At 43.1% G+C, this 27,221-nt stretch overlaps 1 long non-coding RNA gene across 1 annotated transcript in view; it reads left to right on the top strand.

Annotated features, from left to right (window-relative positions):
• The window catches only part of LOC141756425 (uncharacterized), a 184,319-nt gene that overhangs the window by 140,277 nt on the left and 16,821 nt on the right, over positions 1-27,221 (top strand). The window lies entirely within an intron of this gene.

Genomic DNA, 27,221 nt, shown 5'->3' with positions numbered 1-27,221 from the left:
ACGATGCAAGTCTCTATTGCAATATTGACCAATAAATTGCCAATGCATTTGGTCTTTTTTTTTAATGAAATTTCAAGGTTCTTACTTTCAAGTCTCCAGAAAATTCAAGTTTGTAGTTAGTCAAGTCTCACAGTGGTCCTCTCTAAGTATCAAGTCTACAGCTCTGATCTGAGGCAGCATAGGACCTTGTGAGGTTTTTTTTATTTACCACCAGACGCAGCCCTGACAGAAGTGTGAACATGAAAACTGAAAGGAATTTAGATTTGATAGGTTTTGAAGAGGACATTGTTAAGGTTAACAATAAAAAATGACTGCCTTCAAATGTCACTATGGTGAAACATTGTGCAGTTGTTACTGTTGTTGCCATATTTGGTTTTATCAGTTCCCCGATCTGCTCAAAGCAGACAGACCTTCAGACTCCACAGTCCCCTCTACCAGTTGTTCTCTGGGCTTCATGGTTGGAGCCTTATGTGGGGGTGCCTCATTCCTCAGTAATCCCCCCAGCCCTGGTCTGAGCCGTGACCCTCAGAGTCTTCCACTGCCATGTGATGAGCGCTGCGAGGACCTGTGGGTGCAGCCGCTGTAAATCATCGATCCCAGCTGCACTCTTGGATCAACTGGAGGACAAGCAGGCTTTTGTAGAGTGTCTCTAACTGATTCCCCAGGGTGACGAGCACACTGGTTAGCCTCTTCTCCGGTGCATGCTCAAACTGCAGCGATTTTCTCCAAGTTGTATCGAGTCTCACACACACAGGAGATACTGTACCAGCACAGAGAGAGTTTGGGATTCTCTTGGACACCTGTTGGGATTCATTTCACGTACCATCTAAGAAGCTATCATTGAAATCTGTTTGAAAAAGGGCGGGCACTTTTAAAAAATACTTGGCAGGTGATTGGATGAATCATCTGTCAATCAAACTAATGAAAGTGAAACTACCTGAAGGCCAAAAATATCAACTTCAGTACCAGGTCTGATAGAACTGATGCTATTGCAGCATCTACGCTAACCTCTTTAGGAGCCGCCATTGTGGTTCAAAACAAACAGTTGCCTCTCTGTGTCGTCTGACACTATAATCTCACCGGATTTCAGGTCTCACACACCCAAGCCATGCCCACGGCGAGCCGGACACAAACGCATTTCTTGAAGCCTGACAAAATGGATTTTCTTGTGAGATGTGATCCTGCGACTCTCGTGTGATCTTTTGTCATCGCGAGAATACAGCTGCCGTGCAAGGTTAGGTTTCAGCACTCTAAGGTTTTGTCACAGATCTGCCAGACCTTAACTATTCCAGATCAATGCCTAACCTCAACTATTCCAGATTAATGCCTAACCTCAACTATTCAAAGATCAATGCCTAACCTCAACTATTCAAAGATCAATGCCTAACCTTAACTATTCCAGATTAATGCCTAACCTCAACTATTCAAAGATCAATGCCTAACCTTAACTATTCCAGATTAATGCCTAACCTCAACTATTCAAAGATCAATGCCTAACCTTAACTATTCCAGATCAATGCCTAACCTCAACCATCTTGCAAGAGTTTCCCCAACTTGTGGATTCCCTTCTGGACTACCTGGTAGAAGGTTGGGGTGGGTGGATAGGTCAACTAAATAACTAAATATCTAAATTACGCTTTGTTTCCTGTCTCCTACCAAAAGTCAACGCTGGTTGATCCGCTAACCTTAAAGAGAGCGATGGACAAATTGTAATTTAATTTGGAGGACTTGTTGAGACTCTTAGTCTTGATAAAACTGCCAACATTCGGAGACAACGTGTTTAGTTACCCAGCGGTGTACCAAATAGTACTGTGGCATGGCAATCCAGGACTTATTAGACCAGCAGAGTATTGACTAATCTGTGACATATTTCTGAATAAAATCCAAATATCTCCAACCCGTTAGAAGTTGAAAACAAGTGATGTTTTAATCAAATCCCTGATTACCCTGAGCAGTGAAGATTTTAGTTTCTGAGTTTCTGGTGGAAGAATGAGAAGTAAAAGGACAGAAAATAACCCACGCACTTGTTTTTCATGGAGTTCCCCTATTGATCTGAAAGCCCGAGGGTAATTCTGTGCCTGTTCAGTGGGAGTTGTGTTGGGAGTCGTTCCAGAACCAGAATAAATTAATCAGAACCTCACGTTGCTGCCTGGCCCACGAGGAGCAGCCGGTGCTATAATCAAAACAGGGCTCAGAGGGGTGCACTGTCTTCACGGGATCATCAGGAAGAAATCAGCGTCTCCACTTATCACACCAATCACAGCGGAGAAAAGGACTGCAAACTCCTGTAGACTTTCCTAATTGGGTGATGATGCTGGAGTTTTGCTAACACTTTGGAATGGCCTGTGCATTACCAACCACACAGTATAGTCAAGCCAAGTCAAGTCAATTGTATTTGTGTAGCCCAACACAACCTCCTCTCCATGCCAAACGGATAGATCCAGAGTCAAACAACCTCCTCTCCACACCAGATAGATAGAGCCAGAGCAACACAACCTCCTCTCCACGCCAGATAGATAGAGCCAGAGCAACACAACCTCCTCTCCACACCAGATAGATAGAGGCAGAGCAACACTACCTCCTCTCCACGCCAGATAGATAGAGCCAGAGCAACACAACCTCCTCTCCAAGCCAGATAGATAGAGCCAGAGCAACACAATCTCCTCTCCACACCAGATAGATAGAGCCAGAGCAACACAACCTCCTCTCCACGCCAGATATATTGAGCCAGAGCAACACAACCTCCTCTCAACGCCAGATAGATAGAGCCAGAGCAACACAACCTCCTCTCCACGCCAGATAGATAGAGCCAGAGCAACACTACCTCCTCTCCACGCCAGATAGATAGATAGAGCCAGAGCAACACAATCTCCTCTCCATGCAAGATGGATAGAGCCAGAGCAACACAACCTCCTCTCCACCATGGAACCTTGAGAGTGGACCAGATTTTTGTTTTTAATTCACAGTTGCTTAGTAATGTAAAAGTATGTTACCCATGCCAATAAGCCCCCTTGACTGAAGTAACAACACACTACTGATTTGCATCAGCTAATTATTTTTAAGTGCTTACCCAAAATACTCAAACTGGAAGCATCCCCAAAACATTCACTGTCAACATATTTCATTTATTTTCTTCTAATATCCACTCGTGACTAAAACATGATTAACGTGGTTATGGTTAGGTTTAAGCATCTCAAAGTAATTGATTGATAGGCGAGAAAGATCGTGGTGTTGGTTATATCAAAAAAGTCAACACTATAGCTGGAAGTACAAGATGGGACACATTGATTCAATATTTAACCAAAACCACACTCACCAATTAAGATATATTGATCAATCAGTTTCAATCTCATGTATGTGCCTTTTACGTAAAGAGCTTGAATCAGTACATTTTTAGCCTAGTGTAGCATAAAGATTTGAGACGGGTTAACAGCTAGCTGGCTCTGTCCAACACATTCTCACTTCCAACTCGTCAAATACCGACACTTGGTCAGTGGCCCCTACGCTTCAAGCTATGACGCTCTAGGTAGCCCTCTAGCGCCAGATTTGGACGCGTCTTGGGCGGCGGGTCAGTTTCCACTTGTTACATGCATATAGTGTCTGTTCCAACATAGGTTTACTTAGTTTTTAGATTTACTTGCACAACAAAACTACTTGGTTTGGTTTAGGCTACAAAAGCACTTGGTTAGGATTAGGAAAGATCGTGGTTTGGGTTCAAATAATAATAATAATCATTTTTATGCTAAGCTAAGCATGTCCTGACTCCAGCTGCATACTTAACACGCAGACATGAGATTGAGATTGATCATATCATCTCACTCAAGCAATAAAATTAAAACCTGTTCATTTCATCAAGTATTTTAACCTGGTAAATACAGAGTAGTTTTTGAGGTCATAATTCAAATCTTTCATTTACATTATTTACATTAATATGAAGGTGTAATAAAACATAATGGACTCTCTATATATCATATTGACAGGACTGCCATTGACCTTGGTTGGACTCTGCTCTGATTAATATGATTTGTGCCATTATTCCAGCATGTCTTCAGCTCCCCGACCCCCAATAAGTGGAAACAGATAATGAAGCAGGAATCACACAGAGCCAAAGACTCTTTATAGTCCAGGAACAAGAAAGCTTTTTTATGGCACAGACATGCTTGTCTGCTGTGATGAAGAATGTCCTTGTAATCCCCTAGCTCTTAATTACACCACGGCATAAAAGGAGAAGTATCACTGTGTTTGTACAACAAGTGGAGCATTCTCAGACATAACCACAGTCTCACACACTGATATGTGTGGCACTGCTCATCACTGCCGTCCCAAGCACAGAGACGCACTCCGGCTCTCCAGAGGACTGCACTGACATTGTGGTAATAGTTCAGATGTAGCAGGCATTTATCATTAAAACTGTGTGGTACATGTTGCTGTTGGTATGTCTGTCTACGTCAGAGAAAGTAATAGAAACATGGTATAAAATGTCTTCAATAAGTCGGAGTTCCAAATGTATTCTCATTTCACCCTCTTCATTATTTATTGAGTTGTCAAATATTGATGCATGAAGGAATCTACTGTGCCCCTCCATGAGCAACCATATGTGGTTTATGGGAAAGGGGGATTGTTTCCATGGATGTCTGGGCCAGAAAAATTTTGCTTTTTTGATGCAAAAGCTTTCAGATTATGCAGCTTAATGTGGTAAAAAATATTTCTGATAGCCGTACTTTATGCGCGGTACACACTACAGGAGAACCAAGCTGATTTTGGGCCCAATTCCCCCCCCTCCCCCCTCTCCCTCCTGACAATCATCAGCAAAACCCGGATTTTTTGACGGTTCTAGACATTATCTTTCCAGATATTCCTGTGGTGTAAGGTATGTTAAGAGAGTTTTTTACATCCTCCGATCGAATTCTACCTTCCCGTCGTCCGCCATGTTTGTTTACATTAAAGTCATGTTTGATCGCGAGAGATTTTGCGACTTTTAAATTTTTTTTAGTGGGGACTCTTGTTGTTCATTAATGAATCTGTTAATGTGTGGTGTGCTGTTTTAGCCAAGTCGTTGCTCTCCACACACTATAGGAACTAAACTTTAAAATTTATCATAACATGGTTATGAGTGGGCTCTCTCACATTTTCAATATCTGTTCAAATTTGAAAAATCTTTAAGTGTGGGCCAGCCCTAAGTCTGCCAATGATACAAATCTGGAGGTGTGGAGTTAGGCTGTATTCACACGAGATCAGGCGGTGCAGCAAAAATACAGGTTTTCCATTCATTTTCAATTGCGGTAGTGCGTATGTGCTGCGGCTGTGGTGGCTGCAAGGGGTGACGAAAAAAACGCAGCGGCCTGTAACGGAAAAGTAGAATCACATTTTGGAGAAACGCGACCCGACGTCACGTTGCGGTGGCCAATCACGTAACCGGCAAACCAGAACTTACAATAACTATCGCTTGCTATACTACGTCACATGTTCACATTCTGTCCTGGCGACCGGGCTGATTATACTGTAGATTTAAAAATTTTAACTATTATTTGTTGAACTATGAAACCTTTTGTAAATAAAATGATATCATGATCCTTTCAATGAATGAATCTGAAAACTTTTCACGGATCCCGCTTTAAGAATCACCGCTTTAAATGATATACTCGATGTTAAGAAGCTCCCTGTGGCACGTATGTGTCGTCCACCAGGTCTCATTTGTCTGAGCGGAGCCATTAGCTCAGTCAGTGACACAACACAGCAGTGACTCCCCTGAGAGCCACTCAGGGACCATATGGCACATGACACCGGGCCGTCGTCGTTTATCTGGACCCGTACGGGAGTGCGTATTACACTGGACTTGTTGTGATCTGAAGTCTTGATAAGAACACTTTAATATCCTCCTCCCATAACGGAGATCAGAGAGGGCTGAAGGAGGGAGGGAGAGAGAGAGAGAGAGACTGGCTGGGGAATAGTGGTGGAGGGTAAGTGGGAAGGAGAGGGTTGCCAAGGCAACTGGTTACTCAGCGACAAGCTCACCATAGAAATACACTCATGTTACATCAGTCTTATTACTCCACCGCTCCCCTCCCCCATCATATCAGAGAGCTGTTTTAGTGAGGAAGAATCAAATGGGTCATTAATACTTTAATACACCTCCTGTCTTTATAGAGAAGACTACAGCCTCATCACACACGATGACCCCGGCTTTAACCCCAACTATCCAGTTTGTTCATCTTTTTTTTTCGGAGCTTTGAATCAACAGGAAAAATGTTGGCATCCGAGAATGAGAAATCCTAAGCGTCCCTCACTCAGCAGTTGTTTTGAAGGAGCTGCATTTGTAGTATTCTTTTGCTTTAAAGAGCAGCCACCTGCAAGGACTGCTTTGCTCGCGAGGCCTGAATAGTATTTAGGTTACCATGGAAACTTCTGGAGCAAAACCGAAATAAAGGGAGTGAGCGCGGCGGCGGCCCTTTGCTGGGTGACAGGGGAGTGATAGTCTCTTTGTAGAGGAGAGGAATGTGAAAGGAAGCCTCGTCTGTATTCTGGTGCAGGAACCAACCCAAAGATATCCTATGCAGAATTGCGGTCGCCCTAGGCTCCTTTAGAGGTAAAGGGATTCTCTGCTTTCCCTCTGCTCCATTTAAAACTTCCAACACTCCGTCTTGAGTTATATTTCCAATAGAGCTCTTCCTGGACAATTAGCAGATCGAGTAACAGCCCCGCACGTCAACCTGAAACTCGTCACGGAGTTGAAAAACAGCTTCTCCGGAGCAGCTGAACGGTGCCTGTGCGGCTAATTGGAACATTGTCATGGACTCAGACCAGCACCATTGTTAGCTTGGATTTGAGTCACCTTCGTCTGAGCCCTATAGGAGTGATCTGATTGGACGAGGAGCTGCATCACTTTGGATTTCGCTGTTGGCACACATGCAGAGCGCTGAAGTGTCAAAGCATCTTGCCATGCCAGGGAGCCCTGCTTGTTGATGTAATTAACATTGCTGTGACAATATTGAAACATTGTTAAGTATGCAGATGGCAAATTGCTGAAATTCTGAAGATGAACTTCATTCCATTAGCATAACAAAGCGTTTTTCATCCTTCTAATGGATCCTGTCATCAGCCACCTTGGCATGTTTTCAGGTTGTCCGTTGAAACATTCTCATGAACGTGATATCTGAGGAACGCCTGGAGGGAATTTCTTCAAATTTGGCACAAATGTCTTCCTCGACTCAACGATGAACTGATCAGAATTTGGCGTTCAAAGGTCACTGTGACCTCCCAAAACATGTTTCTGGCCATAACTCAAGAGTTCATATGCTAATAATCACAATTTCACACAAATGTCTAACAGGATAAAATGATGAAGTGATGACATTTTGGACAGACATGGACGTAAACTGCAACTTCACTGATTGGTGGAAGCATACAACCGCGAGGCGGTCTAGTTTATTTTATTTAATTTCAATATTTTATTATTTTAGGAACAATAACAAATCTAATCTTGGCAATTGTTTTGGTTTCATTTGTCTAGTGTTTGACAAATGAACTGAAAACTGAGACTTCTGCCTCCACAAAATCTAGCGTGTGACAGAAGACGTTGACCAATCACAGGTCATTTCAGAGAGAGAGTGTTCCTATTGGCTGTGCTCCAACTGGTGAGCAGTGCTTGGTATTTCCTCAAGAGATCTCAACATGGCTGCTGGGTCACAAACTTTCTCATTTTACAGCTAAACAGTTACACTACAAGATGTTTCTGAAAACATTTGATGGGAGAAATAGGCATTACAGTAACATAATATTGATTCATATTTGATCAGCGCTGCCTAGTTTGACCATTTGGTTGGAGTTCACGAGTGATTGACAGCTGGCTCTCAGAGACAGCAGACTCCAGATCAGCTCTGATTGCTTGTTTTTCTCTGGTCTGTGAAATCTTGCAGATGCCGTTAGGAGCATCGGAGGACACCGGAGGACGCAGAGGCACGTGATTTTTTTCAGATTACCTGTTTCATGTACTGCTGTCAGGATATAGTGACTGTTTTATAAAAATAACTTTTTTAAATCATATAACCTCCAATCTTGCCTACTTCAGCTTTAATATTAGATTTTATTTTGATATCAGTGATAATGGTTTTGCATCCATTTCTGTAGTTCTTTTCTGCAAGTGGGAGATATCTCTGACTCTGAATTGCAACTAGGATTCATGAACAGACATGAATAGTTTTTTCCAGTAGGTTTGAACGATATGACATGAACACAACATTATTCTGGAAAATCCACAGACCTCAGTGTCCACAGTTATCACTGGAACTAGACCTACCCTCTACTGAAGATACAGTCTCCATTAAAACTGTGAGGTCTGAGGATTATCCAGAGTGAAAAGGAACACTGTTACTGGACAGGGATGACATTTTTCAGAGACAGATATCTAAAAACCTTGGCAGATAAACCCAAAACTATCTGCAAGGCTAGGTAAAAAGGACCCTTAAAGCATAAGTAGTTTAAGCATTTTAACATATTTGCTCTTAACACAGAGAGCCTGTCAGCGTTCACTTTTCACAGCTACTCACGAGTAGAAAAACACATCTGTGTTAATCCTGGACTGTGCATCGGTGGAGCTTCCACAGGAAGGGCAGCGTAGTATTACCTCATCCTTAATCGCATTATTCAAATTACTCCTCCGTTCTCTAAACATCAAGGAGCGCAGACAGCACCGGTCTCCTATTTACTGTACAAAACCAAGCTCTACTGGTGCTGCTGTAGTCCAGCCAAACAAAAGTGAAACTGGATCAGAGTTGTTCTGCAGATATGGTGACATGTAATAAGACAAAATCAACAGGCTGGAATTGGAGCCACTTCTCGGCCAATTGTCCAGATCTGCAGGCGGGTCATGTGACTTCTGTGTTGTAAAGCACCACAGTTCACCAGTGCACAAGAGTCTTAATTTCCCTTGCTTATTTAATTTCTTAGCAGCCCAGTCGCACAGCAGATGGTGAAATAGTCACGAAATGTAATGTTTTGATTTGTGTACATACACACAAATTTCCCATTTTTTTCGTGATGGTCAGCACGAAATCAATTCGTATGTAATCCGCGTTATTGTGAACCGGGAAGTTTAGAGAGCAGTGTACGCCATGTTGGCAGATTGGGGTGGATGGATGGATTAAAAACACAGGACTTTCGCCCAGGAGACCGGCGCTGTCTATTTTTTCCTTTCCTTTGTAATGCTGATATTCTGGGTTATTTTATGGATTGTATGGGATAGGCAAAAATAAGCCTCGTGGCTTCAGCCTATTCCTTTTTTGGTCATTGATTATATGAACGTTGTTGTGTGAAATGGATACAAAGTTGGTTTATATTCATACAGTTTTGTTCATTTTGATGTATGATCGAAATCAAACTATTCATTCATTCATAATACAACAATTATAAAAACAAAATAATCTGAGAGAGTAATTGTTAACCGAGATCAGTGCCATCAGTTTTATTGTTTGCAATGTTAGACACACATCGCTTTTAATACGTATTGTACATTTCATGTTTTAAACATGATATCATGTTAGATATGAACATTAATTAGCTAACAGTAACGAATGTTAGCTAGCTCTTATCTGATGTTACGGAAGCAAACGTTTTGTAAAGATGTAACGCTAACTTGAACAGTTTATAATGTGAAAAATGCTTAAAGAAAATGTGATATGATAGTACTAGTTTTCAATAATGACCTAATAATTGATTGAATCCCACTATATCGAAAGGACAGACCGCTGATCCATGAACCAGAAGCAGTGACATTAACGTATTTAACCAAAAATCTTTGGGAAAAGAAAAAAAATCATAACGTTCACTTAACGTTACTCCTCGTAGATCATAAACCCTTTAATATAATAAACGACTTGTTGAATTCGGTTGAGAAATGTAGACGTTATGGTGCTTTTTATCCAGAAAAACAGCAGCTCCCCTGTTCACTTGTATTTGTTTACGGGCCAGTCTTGCCCTGTCCAATATGGCGCCCACGTTGACGTACAGTCCAGGAGTCAATGCGGCGTCTATGCGTCTATTGTGTTGTTCTTAGACTGCTCATGAAGATTGTAGTGAGGCAAAGCAACTAAAAACAAGCGCAGGTATTGAGTTGTGAAGAAAAGCATCTACTTCCTTGGGTCGTGATAAACACAGCCTTGGGACGGGAGCCAACTTTGGAGAGAAAGCCGGGCCCAAACAGGAACATCCATCCCGGTGATAACAACACACAGATTCCTCACAATCCAAATATTTTCAGTGTGCCGTATTAAATGGCTGCATTGACGTCAGGGCCACACACAATTGCTTATCTCCTCCTGTACCGACAACTGGAAGCGCTCTGTCCTGATGTTGCACTTCAAGACCTCTTCTTCCTCCTCCTCCTCTCCTCCTCGCCGCTCTCCTTCCTCTTGCTATTTCACTTTCCCCTCTGTCCCAGCTCGTGGTTGACCCACAGGGGGTAAATGGGTGACCCCTCTGCTTTCTCTGGACACAATAGCCTTTGATACCCGACGGTGGGAAAGAGAGCAAAAGGGGGGCTCGTTGCACATTCAGCTGAATTTGGGCAGCCGGGGCCGGAGCACTAGCAGCCCTTAAATGGATGCTGCCATTGATGGTTAAATCAATTCGGGATGGTGACAGCGTAGCAAGGCTCCAGACTGTAACAATTGCAGATTACAACAGTACTACGCCCCTCCCCCCCAACATACCCCTCCTCCTCCTCCTCCTCCTCCTCCTCCTCCTCCTCCTCCTCCTCCAAACCCCCACCCCGTGCACTGCCTTTTTGGATGAAGTGTGGGGACTTCAGAAGGGTTTAGAGGGGTGGGGTTGGAGGGCGAAGGGGGACTTTAGACAGGCGGGAGGGGTTTAGGGTGACAAAAGAGAAAGATCTCCTGTGAAAGAGAGGAGGGCGAGGAGAGAATAGACACATTCGGAGCAGCCGAATGCACAATGCTGTTTCACTCTTTTCTGAAGGAGAATAAAATAAAAAAAGCCGATGCAAAACATTACTCAGTGATGAGAGAGAGCTGCTTCACTCAGCTGCTCTCCGTACTCCTCCTCCTCCAACCTCCTCATTCGCTTTCCTTCCCCTTCTCGCTGCTGCACGCACGCATTCATGCATGCATACCAGCACATACACACAGAATACTTTTTTTTTCTTTTCTGTCGGTGATTTGACGGGTGGGGGCGGGGGTCAGTAAGGTTTAAATCCCAGCCAGGGACTTTTAGTGCTGGATGGGTGGTCCCACGTTCGTAGTGTGGGTTGTGACACAGCAGGTTTGCGTGGATTTTTTTTGTGGTGGGGAAGTGTCACCGGGGCTGCACGAGAAAAGGCTCAAGGCTGCCCTCTTCAGATAAAAACGGGGGGGAAGTTCTGCATTGCCATCTCAGCGGTCTTCTAGCCTCCACTCTGCTGTGTGTGGTGCTGGAGAGGAGATGAAATGGTGGAGTAAAAAAATCCACAAGCATGACATTAAGATGTATTATATTTACTACCTTAAATATTTTGTATAAAAACACGTGGAGAGGATTCCCAGTGCCGATGTGTGGAAACACACCGTCATGCTTACAAAGAAGCAAGATGGCAGTGTGTTTGTGTGTGTGTGTGTGTGTGTGTGTGTGTACACGAGGGGGTATTGGCTGACAGATGCACTAGAAGCCAGAGGTGGTCCATGGTTGCCATGGCGACTGTGTGGGCTGAAGGAGCTGCGAGCATATTGAGTATGCAGAAAAAATGGTCCCTTGAGATCTCTGAGTGGATTTAAGATGGCTGTCAGAGAGAGATCTGACCGGTCTTTCATTCGCTGTGATGACAACACGAGGAGACGCGCTACAGAAGGATTATAACTTCATTTCGTTCGCAGGCGCTGTGCAGACAAGTTGCAAGAGATGAAGCCCAGTTGCTTTTTTTTTTAGTTAAAAGATCTGTTGATGGATGCAGCTTCCTTTCATCTATACAGTGGGCTTTTATATTTCACCGCCTCTCAGCAGAAACGTTAGCTCAACTCCTCCTGTTGAACGCCGCCTTCGCCACAGACCCCCGTTGCCATGGTCACAGTAACTACGTGACAAAGCAAAGGAAGTGGGTGATATCTTTTCCAGATGTTGTATCTGTCCTTACAGACACAGGAAATGAAAAGCAAATATTTCAAATGTGCTGATTGGCAACATTTTTTATTTGATTCATGATGAGCAAGAAACAGTTTGCAATTGAGACTTTTTTGAGGATTCAGAGCAACTTTGCTGTAATTAACTGGCTTTTTTGTTTGTTTTTAAGCAGTTTGTCATTTTTGGACCATTTTTTTTTTTGTTTTGATAAAACGTGCAGCGACTTACAAAAAGCATTGTAGAGCCAGAGATACAGCTACATTGATACACAAACATATATTCAATGCAAGTTTGGTGTGATATTATCTTATCACCAATGGATTCATTAGGTTTTTCTAGTTTCATATGATGCCAGTATCTTCCCTCTAGCTTTAAAACAGAGCCCGCTACAACCGAAAAATCGCGAGTTGCGTTAATGCGTTAAAGAAATGTGTGGCGTTGAAACGAAATTGCGTTATTAACGCCTTAACTTTGACAGCCCTAGTTTATTTAATATTACAAATGTAGTTTTTTTTTAAAATCCCTAGTGTAAATACATTATAGACAGACAAAACAGATGTTCAATTGCAACGTCAACTGGTGATAGAGGAATATCATTCCTCTAAAGGCATAACATTTGACTGGGGAATGGGCTCTTAAATATATGTCCTTTGTAGTTTCTGATGAATCAATTCACATTAGCAGCTGGTATTTTTTTTTCTTTCTTTGGTTTAATTAAAAATGTGCGATTCCCTGATGGAAACATGGTGTATTTGATCACTGGTGATGCTATCTACCCAGACCGGTAGATAGCATCAGGTGAAAGAAAAATGAAAAGCGATGAAAAGTATAATATTGGTATAGTTAAAAAAACAACATGACGATGAATGTATGTGTGTTCATCTGACAGGAGCTCTGCTGCCACGGCAACACATACAGCAGGGCAATAACCTCTATGTTAGCAGAGGCTGCCTCCTCCATTCAGCTCGTTGGCAGCGGCCAGAACCAGAGCTGTACATCAAACAGCCCGGCCTCCCATTCAGCCCCATCCATGCTGTTATACTTATCAATTCATTAAGCCCCTTTTCAAACGCACCACCTCCACACCACTTCACATGTTCTCCAGGACTGTTTCCATCCCATCAGAGGGGTAAATGTGTGTGTGTGTGTGTGTGTGTGTGTGTTCTTTCAGAGCCAGGACTGTAAACAGATGTGGCTGAGATTGAAATTTGTGCCAAGTAATATACAGTAGTTGGAGCATTTATGCTTTGCTTAGTCTGAAAATGCAGGAAGAGGTTTTTTGGGGGGTTTTTTTGGCTCTTTGATTTGAAATGTGGATGGGGTGTTCTTTGGTTGAAATCAGCCCCGCTAGGCTTTAGAATGTCATAAATGAGGTCCCTTGTGGCAAGAAGGAGATAAGTCTGGGAGCACTCCACTTTGAACTTTGAGAGAGAGCTGGAGTCGAGTGTGACAACAGAATGCCGCCTTCTCCGGCGTAGTTGCGCCTTTTATTTAGCTTCAAACGCTTGAAACCACATGTAAGAAAGTACTCTTCATTGACAAGTGCGTTTGTAATGATGCAAGCGCTCCTCGGAGTTGTTTTTAACTGAGGCCAAACTTCTTGTGCTTTTTAAGCTATCGCAATTATAAAATTCCTATTTAAAAAAAGTTTCCACTCGCGAGATTAACACACACCACCGAAACAACGGGTTTTCCCCCGACATTGTGTGCCAAACCGAGGCCACCTGGATGTACCTCCCCTGAGCTCCAGTCTGCTGGAAGTGGCCATTTTTTATTGCACACAAGGATCATGAAAGGAGCCTTTCATCTGCAGGGCCTGTCTTGAACATAAAAAAAAAAAAAAAGTTGCATTCACACTCCTGTGTATCGCTAAAACAGCTGTTAAGTTATGCTTGTGAGAAGAGCCTCCTTTTATCGTCTCAAAGCTTTCACTTCCGTTTTAATAGAGAGAGCTGAGTAGCCCGGATCCCTTTTCTTTCTTCTGTTTGTCTGTCTGTTAACAGGAGCAAAGTCCAAGCTGAAAAGCTCTTACTATCACTCCAGTGTAGATTTATAGAATTAGGCAAATGATAGAAAGGTTGGAACATTTTAGTTCTCACATTCGTCACGTGTCAGTGTGTCTGTTTTGTGGGTTCAAGGAGAGATTACTCCCAGTCTTGTGGTTTTCCCTCCTCCTGTATCTACTGTATCTGTAGTTCCTCCCTGGATTCCATTCCACTTACCAAAGGTATGACCCGCGGGGCATAGTTAAGCTCTTTGAGGTGTATACATTTACCGAGCCATTGTTCATGCATCATGTATCATGTTAAGTGCCGTGGGCTAAAGTCGGTTCCTCTGCTCAGGTGTAGCGTTACATACTGTATATCTCAGCAGTTATAGTTTTGAAACCCCACTTTTTATCTTTTTAAAAATAATCTTATCTTCATACAGTCCCCGCAACCAGGTGATTATATTTAAGCAGCCTATATCAATGATCATTTTACTATTTTCAGCAACAAAAAAAAAAAAAAATAATCAAATAATGGAGTGTCTATTTGCACTCGGGTGAGAATAGTCACACGGCAGCTATTCGGCTATTTACGGCCATGTTGAATATGCAACTTCATTTAATAATAGTTCGCTAGTCTAATGGCTTATGTTAGAAATATTTAGTAGTAGTTGTAGTAATATAAAGAACAACAAAGTATGTGTAAGGAGTAGGTTGTCATGGATGGATCAAACTCAGGACTTTCACCCAGGTAGCCAGGGTTTGGGTCCTATACGAGATGCCTATTTTTACACTTAGTTGACTCATTTTTTTTTTCATTTTTTTTTTATTATGATTTTAATTTTTTAGTCGCAGTTTGGTTAGGTTTAGGAATTTCTTTTTTGTTTGTTTTCTACGGCAGCCCGTTCGTACACAAAGGCGTATAAAATGCTACAATAATGTGCAAAGCGTTTAACGTGCAACTAGTACGCCTTTCTTGATTTCTGCGTGTCTTATGTACGTCACGTACCCTAGTGATGTAGTATAAAAAGTGAGAAAGACCGCTTATAATTTCTGTATGAATCCTACATCTGTTTACACATCTCTTCTCACATGGCCTCTTTCCAGCCAATCAGCACGGTTGTCGTTCTCACTCCCCACCGCTCATCACTCATTTGAAGAGAGTTTGCACAGGGGATAGCTTTGAATGCACCAATAAGTCCAGTTATTCATTCGTGAACATGATTTTATCAGTGCTTATCATCGCGCAAATACATTTCCGCACCAGCATTCCAACTGCTAGATGACTCATTCTCAACGAAGATATGTAACGTTACTGGTTTTGTAGGACGTGAACATTGTATCGATACATTACAGCGACCTCGTTCTCACCTCCCTCCCTGTGCCGTGCCATGTGTCGGCTCATCCAGCTGCATTTCTTTAAGCTCATGTCTCGTGAGGCCCCCCTGGTACTCGGTGCTTTAGCACCGGTAAGCCCATGCATTAAGGCGCCTTTGCCCTCAAGGTATCAGTATGCTCCAACCAATGTGCTCGTCAGATACTGGGCTGGGCTTCTTTTGACAAATCAGTTTGTATAATTGGTTATGTAAGGTAAGGTCCAGTCCAACTTCATCTCCAGAAATGCAACTAACATTTCCTTTTTGGGAGTTTTCATTGCTTATTAGCGATAAAACAATATCTGCATATTACGTGATATAGTGTCGATACATCCACAACAAACCACCTAATTCTGTGTTCACACTGACTCATTTCATTGCCCTGTTTTGGATCTAGGTTCCCACTAACAGTTACAGAAAGGCTCACATCCCAAGTATCGAGGCCACCAAACTGTCCATGATTTAATTAAGCAAAGGAGCAACTCTCCTCAGCGTTTGGCAGCACTTGATAGCCCATGGATACAGCTCATTAGCGAACGAAATCTCCATGACATTGGAGAAAAATGTTCTTTCATAGGCCCAAGGGCAATGTTCCTTTTGACTGCTCTCACACAGTCAGTTCCTCTGTCCACCCTTTCGGTTCCTGTCTGGTCTCGTCTGAGCAGACAGCACTAAGTGGTCATGACAAATATCACATCTGCATATCCATAGTTCCTGGTTCGGCTTCTTTCATTGTGTGCACTAAAGATGGGCGCTGGACCGTAACATTTGCAGAAAGCACTCTTTCCGGTCATCTCACCTAAAGTCTCGTCCAGGCTTACGGTCAGCATTAAAACTGGGAAACCACCACCATACTCTAATATAAAACTAGTTGATGAAATCAGCGAAAAACAAGAAGTGATATAATGCAGCCTTAATGCTGACTTTGAACTATAAACCGACTTTGAACTGACTAAGACCTCTAACCTTAAAGGTCGGGTCGGTAATGCTGAGGAACCAGCAAGAGTACACTAGATTTTAAACATGATCCAACTGAAATAACAGTTTTGCTTTCCAATGAAAGTAGCTAGCAGCACTATCTCCAAAAGTCCTTAAATCTAGAGAGAAAGTCGCCAAGTCGGCAATACTGACAGTCCGTCCCTTCAGGCCTCCATCCAAACCACTCCCCCAAAATGATCATTATGAACGTAAACAGCCAACATGGCTACTGTTAACACTCACAGCTGTCAAACTAGCAGCTTGTGGAAGACTCCGGTGATGCGCACGTGTCAGTTTCTGCTTGTTACATGCATAGTTTATTTTCAAAATAAACTAACGTGTTAACAGGAAAGGTACAGTTTCTGAAACGTGAAATTCGTGCCTATGTACACGAATCAATACATTAAATTTCATGACTATTTCACGATCTGCTGTGCGACCTCGTTGAAAAAGCACAGGAGCAGAGAGACGCTGTTTGCTTGGCAGTGCAGTTAGGGGTGCATTTCACCCTTTACAGGTGTTTTGAGAATTTCTTTTTTTCTTATTTGTGGAAGTTTATCGGTCGCAAAAGCCACACAGTCCTTTGGTGAATTCACCCCCTGAGTGTTAACAAGGTGTTCAAGGAAGTTTTCCAAACATGGTAGAGAGACAGTGATGGTAAGAGATAGAGACCACAGGTCATTGCCTTCCTCCTCTCCCATTTGTAATTCTGCAGGCTAGTCGGGCCTGGGGCCTCCCTGTTTCCTGACCCTGGCAGCTATAGGGGACTCCAGGCTACCTGGGTGGAAAGAAAGCACTCACCCACTGTGAAATATCTGCAAAGTATTAGTATTGCCCGTCCACAATGGCAGAGGCCCGCACACAATGCTGGGAGGTTCTGCACAGCAGCACTAGATGACACATCCGGCGCAGGCCAAAAGATCACATCATCCCATTGTGCGCTATCATTGTGTGGTTGGGGGAGGTGGGGGTGCTGTCATGGGAAGAGAGGCGATGGGTCCCCTTTGTCTTTATCTCCAACTGTCTTAATCCTTGCTCTTTTCACGGGGAGGCTGTGGTCCAGGCTGTGGGCCTGTGGAGCAGTGGAAAGAGTTTGACAGTTAGCAGGCAACAAACTGTCTCCCAGACTCTACTCAGCCCCTGCCAGGGCTTCTACTTTCACTTTTCTTTTGAATCTGAGCCAACCTGAACTACCATTTCATCTCATCCTGAGCTGTATTGTTCAGCAGATTCTTCCCATCGCCCCAGAGACATTATATACTGTAATAGAATAGATATTTTCCTGGCACAGTGACAGTTTGGCCTCAGGTCAGGTGGAGATCCTCATCCGCCCCAGCTTGAGTTCATAATGCATCACTAACGGTTATCTTATACAGTACATAGCACATATTGATCTGCAAGTCAGAGCCAAAACACAAGAGGCATCACCTTCCTACTTCACAGTCCATGTGTACAGAGAATATTTAGACACATGCTGTTCTGTGTCATCTACAAGACACTACACAGGATCAGCATCCGGTTCAACAGGTACATTCATGTGTCATATTAAAAAAAAACGTGTGTGCATGCATGTGCGTTTCTCGAGAATGTTTTTAAACCTCTTGACATGTGTGCATGTGGTAAACTTTCTTAGTGTGACTGGAACATTAACAGGCGGTAAGTTATGAACTTCTCTTCCTGACAACACAGTACCAGCAGCCTGCAAAAGTACAGGACTTCCGCCCAGGCATGCATGTAACGAGCATATACTGATCAGCTATAACATTAAAACCACTGACATGTGAAGTGAATAACATTGATTATCTCGTTACAACGGCACCTGGCAGTGGGGGGGATATATAAGACAGCAAGTGAACATTTTGAACTTTGAACTTTGTGTTGGAAGCAGAAAAAATGGGCAAGTGAGAGGATGTGAGCAATTTTGACAAGGGCCAAATTGTGATGGCTAGACGACTGGGTCAGAGCATCTCTAGAACTGCAGCTCTTGTGGGATGTTCCCGGTCTGCAGTGGTCAGGACCTACCAAACGTGGTCCAAGGAAGGAAAACCGGCGACAGGGTCAGACCCAAGGCAGTCAAAATTGCAGTTGCTATTGACGGTAGTTTCGCTATTTTAAAACAGCAGGTTTGTGCACGGCGTCCCGTGATGCGCTAGTGACGATTCTCTCTCTGACCAATCAGTGGTCTGCACAGTGTTTTAACTCCATCTTCTAGTATCGGCTCAGCTCGATTGGAACCCCTTGACCGAGGTGGTACCAAGAATGGAGTGGTTCTATTGGTACCATCCACAGCTTTTGGAAACCTAATGGAAACCAAAGCACCAAATCCAACACAACAAACTCTGCGTTTCCACCCCGGATGTATTCCACTATTTCAACATTGTCTTCCGGCATCACCTCGCTAGATTTCAGAACAAGACCAAACCGTTCTCACTCCCGACTCGTTAAATATCGCAGTTCCTCGGCATTGGAAACGGATGCACGGAGAGGCACCCTTTAGCAACAGTATGTGACGAACCGGGCGTTCAACTAACTCCAATGTAAACCAACCCGCGACGTTATGCGACGGTCTGAGCAAGTGACGTAGTATTAATAGCGTGAGAGTCTCTTCAGGGCGGGCAGGAGGGTTGGTGGATGGGTCCAACAAACACAAGACTTGTATCCAGGAGACCAGTGTTCGTGTCCTGTGTGAAACTAAAAGTAACGTTGACTTATTTTGTCACCTCAGTCTTTAGTCACGTGACTCGCCCAGTGAGTCGCTAGTCAGTGGAGTTTACGTCAACCACGACCTTTTCCTAACCCTAACTAAGTGGTTGTGTTGCTCAAACCTAACTTCCTGTGAAAACAGAAGTTTATTTTGAAAGGACACTATGCATGTAACGAGCATATATTGACACGCCATCCCCAGTCTGTCCTAAAGTAACGCAGAGGGGAACCCCGTGCGTCGTCACTTCTAATAACAATCAAAGCCTGTCATGGCAAAAAACAAGTACTAATTTTAGTGGATGTAAATGACGGTTCCAGTTTGCCCCAATATAGCTGCCGTCTACTTCCTCAATACTGGACCAATTTCAGAAAGTGTTGTCACAAAAACATGGGAAAAAATAGGGTCCAGGTTGAAAAATACAGAACTTACACTTCATGCATTGACTTGCTAGTCAGTCAGCATTCAGCCACGCTGCTTGGCGCTGCACTCTGAGCTATGCGGTCACGGGGTCAGAGCCCTGTGCTGCTCCAGGCTGGCCAGCCTGAGCGGGAGCCGAGCCAGAGCGGCCCGGGCAGCCGAGAGTCCAGCTGGGTGCAGCAGGAAGAGCCCTTCTCGCCTGTTTTGAATCAAACCCAAAATGGGAAAAGTTCTCCTGTTCTCTGACAAAGTCTTCAGTTCAAAGTCATCGTAGTGACACAGATGAATGGTGTTGTCGGTCATGCACCTGTATAAGCAATGATGCTGTAATCTGAGAGCAGAAAGACAGCTCTAGCAAAACAGAGAATACACTCAGCAGCACGTTTTCTTAATGAGCGAGCTATCAGGTGAATCAGTGCTGTGATCTGTCTGTTTCATCACTTTGATCCTTGTTTGGCTTTCGTTCAGTCCCGTGGTGATTATTCTCTTCAATGCACTGAAGACACAAACATTAATGCAGGACTGCTTTCAGAAGTGATTGTGATTGAGGAGGAAAAATCCAACAAAGCTAAACGTGGCAGTCTTGCACGACAACTATATATTATAATGATTTGAATCTTAAGATGCTGTACAATGTGCATGTGAAAGATCATTCTTGACCTTGGAAACAGTAAAATGACAAAACAATGAACTCAAGGTCCACTTTTCCCTGAACTTTCAACCATATGCCAAGGCCCTCCTCAGTGGATTGAGTTTGCTCGGTCGATGTAGTTTCAGGACTTCTCATCCTTAAAAGTGTGAAGGTTCATTTTTCACTTTTGAAAAGTAGTTTGAAAAAAAAAAACTTACTGGCTTTATCCTAAGCTTTCAACCACATCTTAAGGTCTACCTCAGCAGATTTTTGTTTAATTTCAGAGTAGTTTTAAGACTTTTTGTCTTTATTGGCTTAAAGGAACAGTGTATAACACTTCAGGGGATCTATTAGCAGAAATGGAATATAATATACATAACTATGCTTTCATTAGTGTATAATCAGCTGAAACTAAGAATAGTCGTGTTTTCTTTAGCTTAGAATGAGCCCTTCATGTCTAGGGAGCAGGTCCTCTTCACGGAGTCCGCCATGTTGCTCCTCCATGTTTCTACAGTAGCCCAGAACGGACAAACCTAAATTTGGCTCCAGAGAGAGACTTTCACGTTTTTTTTTTACCTGAAGGCCATCGTAGTTCTCCGACACGCTTGTGAAACTGCGGTAACGTGAGCCACAGAGTGCAAAACCGTGGTACCGCCAGCCGCCGTCTGACTTCCGTTGCTTCTAAAGTAGTGTTATTATGGTATGGATGGCCTCTGAGCGAGGCGAACGGCGTTACTGCAGTTTTGGAAAGGGAGGAGTGAGTGGAGGGGTACTCAGTTGGTTGCAATCTGCCAAATCCTCCACATTGGAGTGTGAAAGTTCATTCTTGAATATTAAATACAACGTTCGGAAAATTTGACTCCAACATGACTTAAAAATTGAGTTAAAGCCATGATACCCCACCATCACTTATTTCACTGCAGGTGGGAAAGATCTTTGTTAGTATAGTTGGGAGTGAGAACAGGTCGATGTATCAGTACCTATAACAACTTCCTGCTCATTGCCTATGTAGTGTAAATTAAGTATTTATCTCAACAATCCCCTGTGTCCAGTCTCAACCTCCCACTGTCGGAGGCAGCGGTGTCCTCAGATGGTCTGTGACTGACAGCTACCTGCTGGCGCAGGCTAGACTCCACAACCGTCCAGGCCACACCAGCAATAATAACAGGAGGGATAGTGATCCATGTTTTCCTTCCACTGAGAGGATCTTCAAACACAGACCTCACAGCTGTCCCAACACAGGGGATTCAGCAGAGTTCACACTGAGGTAAATGGACAGTATGGGCTGATATCACTGTGACTTTGAGCAAGGTGAGACTGTCTCAGGCAGAAAAACAACAGCATGCTGCTTTAAACAACACATTAACATTTATTCTTTTAACAAATAATGTTATCTGTCAGAAGCAAAGGATGAAGTAGCATGCAGTTGTTACAGCTCTTGTGACTTGTTATACTTTTGCCTTTCAAAAATGGTCATGGAGTCATACGTTCTTGCCATGGAGGACTACATGTTGGACCCAACCAATCATTGCTTACCACCTAACATGACTTGTGTGACATGCATAGGTGATCAGGACCAACTTCACTGTTCCACCTGACAGACTGTTCTTCGACAAAGTTCGTAGCTATATCTACGAAAAGTAATGCACTACAATTAGTATATAATCCATGCAATCATTGTGTATATAACCCAAGCAATCATGAACCAGGACACATGACGTAATATAAAAAGCGACAAAATCCAAGTAGGGATGAGGTCAGGGTGGATGTGTGGGTCTAAAAACACCAGACTTTCACCCAGGAAACCACTTGACTTATTTGTCACGTAACTTCCGTACATATTTTAACCAAAATACGATCTTTTCCTAACCCTACATAAGTAGCTTTGTTGCCTAAACACTGCAGTGGCTTGCACAGGCACACTGATTGCTCATGTTGCACGAAAATTACTTTTAGGAAGATATCATACTATCCGTTGTAGTATATATGTAGAATACGTTGCACCTTAGCGCACCAACATCCGTCCTCCTCTGCTTTACCGTGTTCACTGTTGAAGAAGAGCGCTCTGTGCTCCTATGGGTCAGTGACACAGAACAAACCATGGCTAATTTGATACACTCGCGTTTTTGTCCGGACGTTATCAGGAGCCCCAACTCCAGATGCTGCAATGGTTGTTTACATAGACTGTATATAAGAAGTGGACGTAGTCACCCTGATATCACCCATCGGTTTGTGGACTGCCGTTTTGAAGCCTCGAGTTCGGCATTTTAGCCGTCGCCATCTTGGTTTTTAGCCATCGCTATCTTGGTTTTTGGCCATCGCCATCTTGGTTTTTAGCCATCGCTATCTTGGTTTTTGGCCATCGTCATCATGGTTTTTGGCCATCGCCATCTTGGTTTTTAGCCATCACTATCTTGGTTTTTGCCCGTCGCCTTCTCGGTTTTTGGCCATCGCCATCTTGGTTTTTAGCTATCACTATCTTGTTTTTTTGCCATCACCATCTTGGTTTTTGGCCGTCGCCATCTTGGTTATTTGCAACCAGAAGTGACACGTGAGGGTGGAGCTAAGTACAACCGAACGCTGAATAAGATATTTTTATGCTATCAAAGAGGCTATAATTACCTTTCATGAACTGAAAACACACTGTGAAGACGAAAACACGGACAACTCCCAGGCTGGAAAACGCCGTGGTAGCGACCTGCAATCACAAGGTAGCCACGCCCTAAAGCATCCCCTGCTTTATGGTCTATTTGACTTTAAATGGGACCATAATTTACTAAAATGAACATCATGCTGTACTGAAGAAGACTTGAAACTAGCGATCATATTGTATTGTTGTTAACCATGGAGGTGGTGGATCAGAAAATGCCATATGGGTCAATTTGGAATGCACTGACTAATCAAGTCATCCCTACAAAATGACCCTTATTTGTTTCTTAGGCATTAGGACTTATTGGCCAGCAGGAGTAAATCTCAAAACTCAAACTTTTTTTGGGCTGAAAAGAACATAATGTTTGTCCTTTGCAAACATGTCAAGGATAACTAGAGGTTATATATGAGGTTAGGAATAGTTTCTAAAGTAGATAATGTAGCTGCTTTCTACAAACGTCAAGCAGTAAACGGTCTGCCAATAAGCTGTTTATTGAACTGTTTGTGGATTGCCATTGGCGGGAAGGATAGCGGCGGAGTGATAAATTGTCCACTCAACAGTTTCAGTTGTGTCCAAACAGCTCCGGACGAGCCCAGAAAGGAGAGAATAATTACTCTCTGGTGGTTCAGAGCTCAGACAGCCGGGAAGTGTCTCTCCTGGGAGACAGCGGGCTCATACAGTCGACTCGATGGAGACCACTTCTCACTTTCTAACATCTGACTTGGCCAGAAAAGAGAGATGTGAAACTGCTCTGCTTCTTGTCAACACTTTTGGCACAGTATCACAATACAATACAGATGGTTTTCTTGTGCTTTGAATTGTGTTATTGGCGTAACGATGGATACACCTCCTCCTATAGCCATATCATCATTAACACCGTCATCATCCCCACTCACTTTACATTCTAGCAGTGTGTGTTACTGATAGAGACCAGCTGCTGTTTTCTTACATTAATCATTAGACGAGTGAGTCCACATTCCTTTCAGAGCGAACCATCAATACATGCATTTCCTATCATCAACACAGGGACATGAACCCAGGGAGTTATGGGAAATTTTAAGGAGGAGACAGTGACCGAACATCCAATGGGGTTTCCCAGGACCGGCCTCGAGGACAGTGCTCGTACAGTAAAATATCACGCATGTGTTTTTTTCCCTCCGTTTTCGCCACCTCCAGCGTGATGTATCGTAAAACGTATATTTTCCCTCGCTTCCCTCTCCAGCTGTGAAAATATTTTCTCTGTCAAACATCTGTTGGAGGAATGTGGGGACAGAGCCGACCCGCTTCCTGTCAGTAAAGCTGCCGAGTGGTACATCCCCCCAGCCGCCCGCCCTTCTGCTGGCTGCTTCCCACACTGGGTTCCCAAACCTGCCCCATACGTTTCCCAGCATCCTTACACTCACTTATAGTTTTATGTGTCTATAATGTACCGTAGTAGTTTGACTCGAATCAGGAATGTATGGAAGCAGAAATCTTTCAACCAGTCGATCTCTTGTTACCATGTTGACTCTACCACAAAGAATGATGTGACAGCAGCTCTAATTTGACAGTACAAGAGCAGCATTTCCAAGTAGTTGTGTCAACCTAACCATTAACCTCTGAGCGACATTTATTTTTCTCTCTTTCGTTTCTTGCCCTTTGGAGGAAGTGGAACAACATTGGCCTGTTGCTACGGTGAATTTGTTAGCAAACAGCTGCCCGTTTACACATCCTGCACACACATATGGAGTTGTGTTTCTGGTTATGTGACAAATACAAGTTCAGTGTTGTCTCTTTTTTTCTGTTTTGGTCTTTCAACTCATGACCAACATATGTCACTATTTAATGCTCTGTTATGTTCCCTAGAACCCTCTGAGACCCACAATAGGCCCTTTTTGTCCTTTTTAGGGGGATACAGGGGGTCTTTAGGGGGAGATAGCAGGTCAACAGTAGATGTCACATGGAAGTGGTGTACATCATCTGAAAGCTGAGAACCTGAAGATTAAGCAGCTCAGCACTGTGTGTCAAATTGTTCTAGTCATAAGTCAGAGATAAACATTAATTAATTAATTAAAATAAATTTTAAAAAAAAGGTCTTAGAACATTATTACAGAAGTATATGATGGCCATTCCCATGAACTATTATATTGTTTCAGCAATTTTGGGGTTGATACCATTTGTTACATAGATTTGGTGCTAAATTTAACAATTTTTTTAACACTGGAGAATTGATAAAAATGATCAATAATCCTTCCAAAATACCACATTAAGACACCAAGACCTCGAGGAACACCATAGAAAAAGCCATGCTGTGATTTGGTTTAAAAAACTTTGGACATTTAGAGAATTAAATTTTTCGGCGATTGGATGGCGAGCACTTCTGTTGTGTAAACTGCTCAGAAACCCCCTTATTGTCAATCTAGCTAGTAAAGCCATCCATCTTCTGAATGCTCTAGGTCTGTAGTTTGTGGCTGTAAAGTTTCATGAGGCTGTGGTTATCCTAGAGGTCACCACAGGTCATTTTATACAGTCATTCACTACAATGAAATGGCCACTATGGGGACTAACATCATCACACATGAATACAGTTGGGCTCATTGGATCCACAAGAGTCTCAGCTTTACAGTCATACCCATTTTATGTAATCCAAGACTGTTTAAGGACCCCAGTATGCAGAAATATTCAAACACATCATTTTTAGACTAGGCGAAAATAACACATTTAAGCTGCATGAAAAAAACTGCATGTGATTATCTTAAAGTGGGCATGTCTGTAAAGGGGAGACTTGTGGGTACCCATAGAACAACGTAAACACAGTGTTAGAGCAGCTAATAATACAGCGGGGGACTACTGAGTATAAACCTGAGCTGTCATAAATTCCTGTAAACCTCCAAAAAAACTTTATTACCATAATATTTTGTCATAATATTGTGTTGGTGGGTTCCACTCACTGGGAGGGAAAAAGTACATTATGGACATTTACAGTAAAATGTCTGTATGTTTTCATGTGAAGAATTAGCCGACATGTTGAAAGGGTAATTGCTCATGTCATTGAAGCTTTGAGGCAAGGCTAATAAAACAATTTTGTCACAATTACGGTAATAATTTCCATCCTGGTTAAGCACAAACGACTTTGACTGAAAATTAATTCTTCAGGAGCATCCCCCCCCCCCCCCCCCCCCCCCCCCCACAAGCTGCTGACTGTGATGAGAACAGGCTGCTAAAAGGCTAATTAAAGACAATATGTTCAGGAATAAATATTTAGTTGGTGTTTAGCTGTCTGAAATAGCAGCTTAAAATATCAAAGAAGTAAAGGTATGTATACTATGTTGCCAAGCATCACTATTATACTTATAACCAATACATATCCCAGTCCTCCACCCTTTGCATTCCTTGTGAGGTAGATAAATAACCCTGCTACACCGTTGTGCTTTCTGTCACTGAACATATATTTAAGCTGCAGTTAGATGTTTTAAGGCCCAGACACACCGAGCCGACAATAAAGAACTAGCGGCGAAGAAGGCAGACAGTTGCGTTGCCTCACGTCGCCTTTGTCTTAGCCAAAAACGTTGCACTCTCCACATCACAAAGACTACAGCTGACGGCCAGTTAGCACGTACGTTCAGCGCCTGCGTGAGAGGAAATAACTCTCCACACCAGCAGGCGGCGGTAGTCTGTATTCATCATTCAAAAAGGGAAAAACCGGAAGACCGAGGACGGTGGATATACAAGTCGTTGTTATGATACGTACATGAAACAAAGCGGCATCTGCCGACCATTTACACACCAACTCTCACTCCCCACTTAGATTCATTCCAGACGGCCATGTCGCTGTGAAAATATCTGTGTGTTGGAATGATCAGATGAGATGAAGATGAGAAATGAGAAGAGCCTTCTGTGTGTGTCCTCTTGACTTTTCTCGTTGGCTTGCTTTCCTCACTTCCGTTTCTCTTCTTGTGCACTGATTCGCCAGTCGGTCAGCTTAAGCCGAAAAGCCTCCGACAGACGCTCACCGACGGCCCCAAACTGTCCGACGACCGACCGTCAGCTTGGTGTGTCAGAGCCTTCACGTACAATATACAAACGTTTTTCAGTAAGCTAATCAAATTTTCGCGACTTAACTCAATTGCAGAGCCATTATTTAACCACAATATTGGAGCACAAGTTAATTTACTGCAAAACCTAAATGGCAAAATATAAATAACCAAGTCAAACCTACAGCATTACTAACGGCTCTGTTAGGCTTTACTTGTGCACAGTGGTCCTGGGAGCTAAATGCTAATACATACGCCTCAGTTATACCTAAGAGTACAGAAGCAAAGAGATGAAACTCCAGTGTTTTTTTGACAACGTCCGCTGTCGCCATTTTGGACTGAAAACACCAATGAGTCATA

This window comes from Sebastes fasciatus, chromosome 18, assembly GCF_043250625.1.
Source record: "Sebastes fasciatus isolate fSebFas1 chromosome 18, fSebFas1.pri, whole genome shotgun sequence".
In the NCBI taxonomy this organism is placed as follows: domain Eukaryota; kingdom Metazoa; phylum Chordata; class Actinopteri; order Perciformes; family Sebastidae; genus Sebastes; species Sebastes fasciatus.
This window is presented reverse-complemented; position numbering and strand designations above follow the sequence as displayed.